Below are 13,541 nucleotides of genomic sequence, written 5' to 3'. Positions count from 1 at the left end.
CGAACATTCCATTCTAGAATTGTGAGACAATGTGATTTAGAATGATCATGAACATTCCATTCTAGAATTGTCAAACATGTGATTTAGAATGTCGGCGAACATTCCATTCTAGAACTGTCAAACATGTGATTTAGAATGTTGACGAACATTCCATTCCAGAATCGTCAGTCTTTGCTTTTAGAATGTTGACGAACATTCCATTCCAGAATCGTCAAATATTGCTTTTAGAATGTTGGCGAACATTCCATTCTAGAATTTTCAAACATTCAAACAACGTTATGGAATTCTGACTAACATTCCATACTAGAATTGTCAAACATTTGATTTAGAATGTTGACGAAAATTCCATTCCAGAATGGTCAGACATTGCTTTTAGGATGTCGGCGAACATTCCATTCTAGAATTGTTGGACAATGTGATTTAGAATGTTGACGAACATTACATTGTAGAACTGTCAAACGTGTTTTAGAAGGTTGACGAACATTCCTTTCTAGAATTGTCAGACAATGTGATTTAGAATGATCATGAACATTCCATTCTAGAATTGTCAAACATGTGATTTAGAATGTTGACGAGCATTCCATTCAAGAATTGTCAAACGTGATTTAGAATGTTGGCGAACATTACATTCTAGAATTTTCAAACATTCAAACTAAGTTCTGGAATTCTGACGAACATTCCATTCTAGAACTGTCAAGCATTGCTATTAGGATGTTGACGAACATTCCATTCTAGAATTGCCAAACATGTGATTTAGAATGTTGACGAACATTCCATTCCAGAATGGTCAGACATTGCTATTAGAATGTTGACAAGCATTCCATTCTAGAATTGTCAAACATGTGATTTAGAATGTCGGCAAACATTCCATTCTAGAATTGTCAAACATGTGATTTAGAATGTTGACGAACATTCCATTCCAGAATGGTCAGACATTGCTATTAGAATGTTGGCGAACATTCCATTCTAGATTAGTCAAAAATGTGATTTAGAATGTTGATGAACATTACATTCAAGAATTGTCAAACGTGATTTAGAACGTTGGCGAACATTACATTCTAGATTAGTCAAACATGTGATTTAGAATGTTGACGAGCATTCCATTCAAGAATTGTCAAACGTGATTTAGAACGTTGGCGAACATTACATTCTAGAATTTTCAAACATTCAAACTAAGTTCTGGAATTCTGACGAACATTTCATTCTAGAATTGCCAAACGTGATTTAGAATGTCGGCGAACATTCCATTCTAGAACTGTCAAACATGTGATTTAGAATGTTGATGAACATTCCATTCTACAATGGTCAGACATTGCTTTTAGAATGTTGGCGAACATTCCATTCTAGAATTGTCAAACATGTGATTTAGAATATTGACGAGCATTCCATTCAAGAATTGTCAAAAATGTGATTTAGAATGTTGACGAACATTACATTGTAGAACTGTCAAACGTGTTTTAGAAGGTTGACGAACATTCCTTTCTAGAATTGTCAGACAATGTGATTTAGAATGATCATGAACATTCCATTCTAGAATTGTCAAACATGTGATTTAGAATGTTGACGAGCATTCCATTCAAGAATTGTCAAACGTGATTTAGAATGTTGGCGAACATTACATTCTAGAATTATCAAACATTCAAACTAAGTTCTGGAATTCTGACGAACATTCCATTCTAGAACTGTCAAGCATTGCTATTAGGATGTTGACGAGCATTCCATTCTAGAATTGTCAAACATGTGATTTAGAATGTCGGCAAACATTCCATTCTAGAATTGTCAAACATGTGATTTAGAATGTTGACGAACATTCCATTCCAGAATGGTCAGACATTGCTATTAGAATGTTGGCGAACATTCCATTCTAGAATTGTCGAACATGTGATTTAGAATGTCGGCGAACATTCCATTCTAGAACTGTCAAACATGTGATTTAGAATGTTGACGAACATTCCATTCTACAATGGTCAGACATTGCTTTTAGAATGTCGGCGAACATTCCATTCTAGAATTGTCAAACATGTGATTTAGAATGTTGACGAACATTCCATTCCAGAATGGTCAGACATTGCTATTAGAATGTTGGCGAACATTCCATTCTAGATTAGTCAAAAATGTGATTTAGAATGTTGATGAACATTCCATTCTAGAATTGTCAAACATGTGATTTAGGATGTTGACGAGCATTCCATTCAAGAATTGTCAAACGTGATTTAGAATGTTGGCGAACATTACATTCTAGAATTTTCAAACATTCAAACTAAGTTCTGGAATTCTGACGAACATTCCATTCTAGAACTGTCAAGCATTGCTATTAGGATGTTGACGAACATTCCATTCTAGAATTGCCAAACATGTGATTTAGAATGTTGACGAACATTCCATTCCAGAATGGTCAGACATTGCTTTTAGAATGTCGGTGAACATTCCATTCTAGAATTGTCAAACATGTGATTTAGAATGTTGACGAACATTCCATTCCAGAATGGTCAGACATTGCTATTAGAATGTTGGCGAACATTCCATTCTAGAATTGTCAAACATGTGATTTAGAATATTGACGAGCATTCCATTCAAGAATTGTCAAAAATGTGATTTAGAATGTTGACGAACATTACATTGTAGAACTGTCAAACGTGTTTTAGAAGGTTGACGAACATTCCTTTCTAGAATTGTCAGACAATGTGATTTAGAATGATCATGAACATTCCATTCTAGAATTGTCAAACATGTGATTTAGAATGTTGACGAGCATTCCATTCAAGAATTGTCAAACGTGATTTAGAATGTTGGCGAACATTACATTCTAGAATTTTCAAACATTCAAACTAAGTTCTGGAATTCTGACGAACATTCCATTCTAGAACTGTCAAGCATTGCTATTAGGATGTTGACGAACATTCCATTCTAGAATTGCCAAACATGTGATTTAGAATGTTGACGAACATTCCATTCCAGAATGGTCAGACATTGCTATTAGAATGTTGACGAGCATTCCATTCTAGAATTGTCAAACATGTGATTTAGAATGTCGGCAAACATTCCATTCTAGAATTGTCAAACATGTGATTTAGAATGTTGACGAACATTCCATTCCAGAATGGTCAGACATTGCTATTAGAATGTTGGCGAACATTCCATTCTAGAATTGTCGAACATGTGATTTAGAATGTCGGCGAACATTCCATTCTAGAACTGTCAAACATGTGATTTAGAATGTTGACGAACATTCCATTCTACAATGGTCAGACATTGCTTTTAGAATGTCGGCGAACATTCCATTCTAGAATTGTCAAACATGTGATTTAGAATGTTGACGAACATTCCATTCCAGAATGGTCAGACATTGCTATTAGAATGTTGGCGAACATTCCATTCTAGATTAGTCAAAAATGTGATTTAGAATGTTGATGAACATTACATTGTAGAACTGTCAAACGTGTTTTAAAAGGTTGACGAACATTCCATTCTAGAATTGTGAGACAATGTGATTTAGAATGATCATGAACATTCCATTCTAGAATTGTCAAACATGTGATTTAGAATGTCGGCGAACATTCCATTCTAGAACTGTCAAACATGTGATTTAGAATGTTGACGAACATTCCATTCCAGAATCGTCAGTCTTTGCTTTTAGAATGTTGACGAACATTCCATTCCAGAATCGTCAAATATTGCTTTTAGAATGTTGGCGAACATTCCATTCTAGAATTTTCAAACATTCAAACAACGTTATGGAATTCTGACTAACATTCCATACTAGAATTGTCAAACATTTGATTTAGAATGTTGACGAAAATTCCATTCCAGAATGGTCAGACATTGCTTTTAGGATGTCGGCGAACATTCCATTCTAGAATTGTTGGACAATGTGATTTAGAATGTTGACGAACATTACATTGTAGAACTGTCAAACGTGTTTTAGAAGGTTGACGAACATTCCTTTCTAGAATTGTCAGACAATGTGATTTAGAATGATCATGAACATTCCATTCTAGAATTGTCAAACATGTGATTTAGAATGTTGACGAGCATTCCATTCAAGAATTGTCAAACGTGATTTAGAATGTTGGCGAACATTACATTCTAGAATTTTCAAACATTCAAACTAAGTTCTGGAATTCTGACGAACATTCCATTCTAGAACTGTCAAGCATTGCTATTAGGATGTTGACGAACATTCCATTCTAGAATTGCCAAACATGTGATTTAGAATGTTGACGAACATTCCATTCCAGAATGGTCAGACATTGCTATTAGAATGTTGACAAGCATTCCATTCTAGAATTGTCAAACATGTGATTTAGAATGTCGGCAAACATTCCATTCTAGAATTGTCAAACATGTGATTTAGAATGTTGACGAACATTCCATTCCAGAATGGTCAGACATTGCTATTAGAATGTTGGCGAACATTCCATTCTAGATTAGTCAAAAATGTGATTTAGAATGTTGATGAACATTACATTCAAGAATTGTCAAACGTGATTTAGAACGTTGGCGAACATTACATTCTAGATTAGTCAAACATGTGATTTAGAATGTTGACGAGCATTCCATTCAAGAATTGTCAAACGTGATTTAGAACGTTGGCGAACATTACATTCTAGAATTTTCAAACATTCAAACTAAGTTCTGGAATTCTGACGAACATTTCATTCTAGAATTGCCAAACGTGATTTAGAATGTCGGCGAACATTCCATTCTAGAACTGTCAAACATGTGATTTAGAATGTTGATGAACATTCCATTCTACAATGGTCAGACATTGCTTTTAGAATGTTGGCGAACATTCCATTCTAGAATTGTCAAACATGTGATTTAGAATATTGACGAGCATTCCATTCAAGAATTGTCAAAAATGTGATTTAGAATGTTGACGAACATTACATTGTAGAACTGTCAAACGTGTTTTAGAAGGTTGACGAACATTCCTTTCTAGAATTGTCAGACAATGTGATTTAGAATGATCATGAACATTCCATTCTAGAATTGTCAAACATGTGATTTAGAATGTTGACGAGCATTCCATTCAAGAATTGTCAAACGTGATTTAGAATGTTGGCGAACATTACATTCTAGAATTATCAAACATTCAAACTAAGTTCTGGAATTCTGACGAACATTCCATTCTAGAACTGTCAAGCATTGCTATTAGGATGTTGACGAGCATTCCATTCTAGAATTGTCAAACATGTGATTTAGAATGTCGGCAAACATTCCATTCTAGAATTGTCAAACATGTGATTTAGAATGTTGACGAACATTCCATTCCAGAATGGTCAGACATTGCTATTAGAATGTTGGCGAACATTCCATTCTAGAATTGTCGAACATGTGATTTAGAATGTCGGCGAACATTCCATTCTAGAACTGTCAAACATGTGATTTAGAATGTTGACGAACATTCCATTCTACAATGGTCAGACATTGCTTTTAGAATGTCGGCGAACATTCCATTCTAGAATTGTCAAACATGTGATTTAGAATGTTGACGAACATTCCATTCCAGAATGGTCAGACATTGCTATTAGAATGTTGGCGAACATTCCATTCTAGATTAGTCAAAAATGTGATTTAGAATGTTGATGAACATTCCATTCTAGAATTGTCAAACATGTGATTTAGGATGTTGACGAGCATTCCATTCAAGAATTGTCAAACGTGATTTAGAATGTTGGCGAACATTACATTCTAGAATTTTCAAACATTCAAACTAAGTTCTGGAATTCTGACGAACATTCCATTCTAGAACTGTCAAGCATTGCTATTAGGATGTTGACGAACATTCCATTCTAGAATTGCCAAACATGTGATTTAGAATGTTGACGAACATTCCATTCCAGAATGGTCAGACATTGCTATTAGAATGTTGACGAGCATTCCATTCTAGAATTGTCAAACATGTGATTTAGAATGTCGGCAAACATTCCATTCTAGAATTGTCAAACATGTGATTTAGAATGTTGACGAACATTCCATTCCAGAATGGTCAGACATTGCTATTAGAATGTTGGCGAACATTCCATTCTAGAATTGTCGAACATGTGATTTAGAATGTCGGCGAACATTCCATTCTAGAACTGTCAAACATGTGATTTAGAATGTTGACGAACATTCCATTCTACAATGGTCAGACATTGCTTTTAGAATGTCGGCGAACATTCCATTCTAGAATTGTCAAACATGTGATTTAGAATGTTGACGAACATTCCATTCCAGAATGGTCAGACATTGCTATTAGAATGTTGGCGAACATTCCATTCTAGATTAGTCAAAAATGTGATTTAGAATGTTGATGAACATTACATTGTAGAACTGTCAAACGTGTTTTAAAAGGTTGACGAACATTCCATTCTAGAATTGTGAGACAATGTGATTTAGAATGATCATGAACATTCCATTCTAGAATTGTCAAACATGTGATTTAGAATGTCGGCGAACATTCCATTCTAGAACTGTCAAACATGTGATTTAGAATGTTGACGAACATTCCATTCCAGAATCGTCAGTCTTTGCTTTTAGAATGTTGACGAACATTCCATTCCAGAATCGTCAAATATTGCTTTTAGGATGTCGGCGAACATTCCATTCTAGAATTGTTGGACAATGTGATTTAGAATGTTGACGAACATTACATTGTAGAACTGTCAAACGTGTTTTAGAAGGTTGACGAACATTCCTTTCTAGAATTGTCAGACAATGTGATTTAGAATGATCATGAACATTCCATTCTAGAATTGTCAAACATGTGATTTAGAATGTTGACGAGCATTCCATTCAAGAATTGTCAAACGTGATTTAGAATGTTGGCGAACATTACATTCTAGAATTTTCAAACATTCAAACTAAGTTCTGGAATTCTGACGAACATTCCATTCTAGAACTGTCAAGCATTGCTATTAGGATGTTGACGAACATTCCATTCTAGAATTGCCAAACATGTGATTTAGAATGTTGACGAACATTCCATTCCAGAATGGTCAGACATTGCTATTAGAATGTTGACAAGCATTCCATTCTAGAATTGTCAAACATGTGATTTAGAATGTCGGCAAACATTCCATTCTAGAATTGTCAAACATGTGATTTAGAATGTTGACGAACATTCCATTCCAGAATGGTCAGACATTGCTATTAGAATGTTGGCGAACATTCCATTCTAGATTAGTCAAAAATGTGATTTAGAATGTTGATGAACATTACATTCAAGAATTGTCAAACGTGATTTAGAACGTTGGCGAACATTACATTCTAGATTAGTCAAACATGTGATTTAGAATGTTGACGAGCATTCCATTCAAGAATTGTCAAACGTGATTTAGAACGTTGGCGAACATTACATTCTAGAATTTTCAAACATTCAAACTAAGTTCTGGAATTCTGACGAACATTTCATTCTAGAATTGCCAAACGTGATTTAGAATGTCGGCGAACATTCCATTCTAGAACTGTCAAACATGTGATTTAGAATGTTGATGAACATTCCATTCTACAATGGTCAGACATTGCTTTTAGAATGTTGGCGAACATTCCATTCTAGAATTGTCAAACATGTGATTTAGAATATTGACGAGCATTCCATTCAAGAATTGTCAAAAATGTGATTTAGAATGTTGACGAACATTACATTGTAGAACTGTCAAACGTGTTTTAGAAGGTTGACGAACATTCCTTTCTAGAATTGTCAGACAATGTGATTTAGAATGATCATGAACATTCCATTCTAGAATTGTCAAACATGTGATTTAGAATGTTGACGAGCATTCCATTCAAGAATTGTCAAACGTGATTTAGAATGTTGGCGAACATTACATTCTAGAATTATCAAACATTCAAACTAAGTTCTGGAATTCTGACGAACATTCCATTCTAGAACTGTCAAGCATTGCTATTAGGATGTTGACGAGCATTCCATTCTAGAATTGTCAAACATGTGATTTAGAATGTCGGCAAACATTCCATTCTAGAATTGTCAAACATGTGATTTAGAATGTTGACGAACATTCCATTCCAGAATGGTCAGACATTGCTATTAGAATGTTGGCGAACATTCCATTCTAGAATTGTCGAACATGTGATTTAGAATGTCGGCGAACATTCCATTCTAGAACTGTCAAACATGTGATTTAGAATGTTGACGAACATTCCATTCTACAATGGTCAGACATTGCTTTTAGAATGTCGGCGAACATTCCATTCTAGAATTGTCAAACATGTGATTTAGAATGTTGACGAACATTCCATTCCAGAATGGTCAGACATTGCTATTAGAATGTTGGCGAACATTCCATTCTAGATTAGTCAAAAATGTGATTTAGAATGTTGATGAACATTCCATTCTAGAATTGTCAAACATGTGATTTAGGATGTTGACGAGCATTCCATTCAAGAATTGTCAAACGTGATTTAGAATGTTGGCGAACATTACATTCTAGAATTTTCAAACATTCAAACTAAGTTCTGGAATTCTGACGAACATTCCATTCTAGAACTGTCAAGCATTGCTATTAGGATGTTGACGAACATTCCATTCTAGAATTGCCAAACATGTGATTTAGAATGTTGACGAACATTCCATTCCAGAATGGTCAGACATTGCTTTTAGAATGTCGGTGAACATTCCATTCTAGAATTGTCAAACATGTGATTTAGAATGTTGACGAACATTCCATTCCAGAATGGTCAGACATTGCTATTAGAATGTTGGCGAACATTCCATTCTAGAATTGTCAAACATGTGATTTAGAATATTGACGAGCATTCCATTCAAGAATTGTCAAAAATGTGATTTAGAATGTTGACGAACATTACATTGTAGAACTGTCAAACGTGTTTTAGAAGGTTGACGAACATTCCTTTCTAGAATTGTCAGACAATGTGATTTAGAATGATCATGAACATTCCATTCTAGAATTGTCAAACATGTGATTTAGAATGTTGACGAGCATTCCATTCAAGAATTGTCAAACGTGATTTAGAATGTTGGCGAACATTACATTCTAGAATTTTCAAACATTCAAACTAAGTTCTGGAATTCTGACGAACATTCCATTCTAGAACTGTCAAGCATTGCTATTAGGATGTTGACGAACATTCCATTCTAGAATTGCCAAACATGTGATTTAGAATGTTGACGAACATTCCATTCCAGAATGGTCAGACATTGCTATTAGAATGTTGACGAGCATTCCATTCTAGAATTGTCAAACATGTGATTTAGAATGTCGGCAAACATTCCATTCTAGAATTGTCAAACATGTGATTTAGAATGTTGACGAACATTCCATTCCAGAATGGTCAGACATTGCTATTAGAATGTTGGCGAACATTCCATTCTAGAATTGTCGAACATGTGATTTAGAATGTCGGCGAACATTCCATTCTAGAACTGTCAAACATGTGATTTAGAATGTTGACGAACATTCCATTCTACAATGGTCAGACATTGCTTTTAGAATGTCGGCGAACATTCCATTCTAGAATTGTCAAACATGTGATTTAGAATGTTGACGAACATTCCATTCCAGAATGGTCAGACATTGCTATTAGAATGTTGGCGAACATTCCATTCTAGATTAGTCAAAAATGTGATTTAGAATGTTGATGAACATTACATTGTAGAACTGTCAAACGTGTTTTAAAAGGTTGACGAACATTCCATTCTAGAATTGTGAGACAATGTGATTTAGAATGATCATGAACATTCCATTCTAGAATTGTCAAACATGTGATTTAGAATGTCGGCGAACATTCCATTCTAGAACTGTCAAACATGTGATTTAGAATGTTGACGAACATTCCATTCCAGAATCGTCAGTCTTTGCTTTTAGAATGTTGACGAACATTCCATTCCAGAATCGTCAAATATTGCTTTTAGAATGTTGGCGAACATTCCATTCTAGAATTTTCAAACATTCAAACAACGTTATGGAATTCTGACTAACATTCCATACTAGAATTGTCAAACATTTGATTTAGAATGTTGACGAAAATTCCATTCCAGAATGGTCAGACATTGCTTTTAGGATGTCGGCGAACATTCCATTCTAGAATTGTTGGACAATGTGATTTAGAATGTTGACGAACATTACATTGTAGAACTGTCAAACGTGTTTTAGAAGGTTGACGAACATTCCTTTCTAGAATTGTCAGACAATGTGATTTAGAATGATCATGAACATTCCATTCTAGAATTGTCAAACATGTGATTTAGAATGTTGACGAGCATTCCATTCAAGAATTGTCAAACGTGATTTAGAATGTTGGCGAACATTACATTCTAGAATTTTCAAACATTCAAACTAAGTTCTGGAATTCTGACGAACATTCCATTCTAGAACTGTCAAGCATTGCTATTAGGATGTTGACGAACATTCCATTCTAGAATTGCCAAACATGTGATTTAGAATGTTGACGAACATTCCATTCCAGAATGGTCAGACATTGCTATTAGAATGTTGACAAGCATTCCATTCTAGAATTGTCAAACATGTGATTTAGAATGTCGGCAAACATTCCATTCTAGAATTGTCAAACATGTGATTTAGAATGTTGACGAACATTCCATTCCAGAATGGTCAGACATTGCTATTAGAATGTTGGCGAACATTCCATTCTAGATTAGTCAAAAATGTGATTTAGAATGTTGATGAACATTACATTCAAGAATTGTCAAACGTGATTTAGAACGTTGGCGAACATTACATTCTAGATTAGTCAAACATGTGATTTAGAATGTTGACGAGCATTCCATTCAAGAATTGTCAAACGTGATTTAGAACGTTGGCGAACATTACATTCTAGAATTTTCAAACATTCAAACTAAGTTCTGGAATTCTGACGAACATTTCATTCTAGAATTGCCAAACGTGATTTAGAATGTCGGCGAACATTCCATTCTAGAACTGTCAAACATGTGATTTAGAATGTTGATGAACATTCCATTCTACAATGGTCAGACATTGCTTTTAGAATGTTGGCGAACATTCCATTCTAGAATTGTCAAACATGTGATTTAGAATATTGACGAGCATTCCATTCAAGAATTGTCAAAAATGTGATTTAGAATGTTGACGAACATTACATTGTAGAACTGTCAAACGTGTTTTAGAAGGTTGACGAACATTCCTTTCTAGAATTGTCAGACAATGTGATTTAGAATGATCATGAACATTCCATTCTAGAATTGTCAAACATGTGATTTAGAATGTTGACGAGCATTCCATTCAAGAATTGTCAAACGTGATTTAGAATGTTGGCGAACATTACATTCTAGAATTATCAAACATTCAAACTAAGTTCTGGAATTCTGACGAACATTCCATTCTAGAACTGTCAAGCATTGCTATTAGGATGTTGACGAGCATTCCATTCTAGAATTGTCAAACATGTGATTTAGAATGTCGGCAAACATTCCATTCTAGAATTGTCAAACATGTGATTTAGAATGTTGACGAACATTCCATTCCAGAATGGTCAGACATTGCTATTAGAATGTTGGCGAACATTCCATTCTAGAATTGTCGAACATGTGATTTAGAATGTCGGCGAACATTCCATTCTAGAACTGTCAAACATGTGATTTAGAATGTTGACGAACATTCCATTCTACAATGGTCAGACATTGCTTTTAGAATGTCGGCGAACATTCCATTCTAGAATTGTCAAACATGTGATTTAGAATGTTGACGAACATTCCATTCCAGAATGGTCAGACATTGCTATTAGAATGTTGGCGAACATTCCATTCTAGATTAGTCAAAAATGTGATTTAGAATGTTGATGAACATTCCATTCTAGAATTGTCAAACATGTGATTTAGGATGTTGACGAGCATTCCATTCAAGAATTGTCAAACGTGATTTAGAATGTTGGCGAACATTACATTCTAGAATTTTCAAACATTCAAACTAAGTTCTGGAATTCTGACGAACATTCCATTCTAGAACTATCAAGCATTGCTATTAGGATGTTGACGAACATTCCATTCTAGAATTGCCAAACATGTGATTTAGAATGTTGACGAACATTCCATTCCAGAATGGTCAGACATTGCTTTTAGAATGTCGGTGAACATTCCATTCTAGAATTGTCAAACATGTGATTTAGAATGTTGACGAACATTCCATTCCAGAATGGTCAGACATTGCTATTAGAATGTTGGCGAACATTCCATTCTAGAATTGTCAAACATGTGATTTAGAATATTGACGAGCATTCCATTCAAGAATTGTCAAAAATGTGATTTAGAATGTTGACGAACATTACATTGTAGAACTGTCAAACGTGTTTTAGAAGGTTGACGAACATTCCTTTCTAGAATTGTCAGACAATGTGATTTAGAATGATCATGAACATTCCATTCTAGAATTGTCAAACATGTGATTTAGAATGTTGACGAGCATTCCATTCAAGAATTGTCAAACGTGATTTAGAATGTTGGCGAACATTACATTCTAGAATTTTCAAACATTCAAACTAAGTTCTGGAATTCTGACGAACATTCCATTCTAGAACTGTCAGGCATTGCTATTAGGATGTTGACGAACATTCCATTCTAGAATTGCCAAACATGTGATTTAGAATGTTGACGAACATTCCATTCCAGAATGGTCAGACATTGCTATTAGAATGTTGACGAGCATTCCATTCTAGAATTGTCAAACATGTGATTTAGAATGTCGGCAAACATTCCATTCTAGAATTGTCAAACATGTGATTTAGAATGTTGACGAACATTCCATTCCAGAATGGTCAGACATTGCTATTAGAATGTTGGCGAACATTCCATTCTAGAATTGTCGAACATGTGATTTAGAATGTCGGCGAACATTCCATTCTAGAACTGTCAAACATGTGATTTAGAATGTTGACGAACATTCCATTCTACAATGGTCAGACATTGCTTTTAGAATGTCGGCGAACATTCCATTCTAGAATTGTCAAACATGTGATTTAGAATGTTGACGAACATTCCATTCCAGAATGGTCAGACATTGCTATTAGAATGTTGGCGAACATTCCATTCTAGATTAGTCAAAAATGTGATTTAGAATGTTGATGAACATTACATTGTAGAACTGTCAAACGTGTTTTAAAAGGTTGACGAACATTCCATTCTAGAATTGTGAGACAATGTGATTTAGAATGATCATGAACATTCCATTCTAGAATTGTCAAACATGTGATTTAGAATGTCGGCGAACATTCCATTCTAGAACTGTCAAACATGTGATTTAGAATGTTGACGAACATTCCATTCCAGAATCGTCAGTCTTTGCTTTTAGAATGTTGACGAACATTCCATTCCAGAATCGTCAAATATTGCTTTTAGGATGTCGGCGAACATTCCATTCTAGAATTGTTGGACAATGTGATTTAGAATGTTGACGAACATTACATTGTAGAACTGTCAAACGTGTTTTAGAAGGTTGACGAACATTCCTTTCTAGAATTGTCAGACAATGTGATTTAGAATGATCATGAACATTCCATTCTAGAATTGTCAAACATGTGATTTAGAATGTTGACGAGCATTC

The sequence above is a fragment of the Chaetodon auriga genome, chromosome 20 (assembly GCF_051107435.1).
Source record: "Chaetodon auriga isolate fChaAug3 chromosome 20, fChaAug3.hap1, whole genome shotgun sequence".
NCBI lineage: Eukaryota > Metazoa > Chordata > Actinopteri > Chaetodontiformes > Chaetodontidae > Chaetodon > Chaetodon auriga.
Note: the sequence above shows the minus strand (reverse complement) of the source record.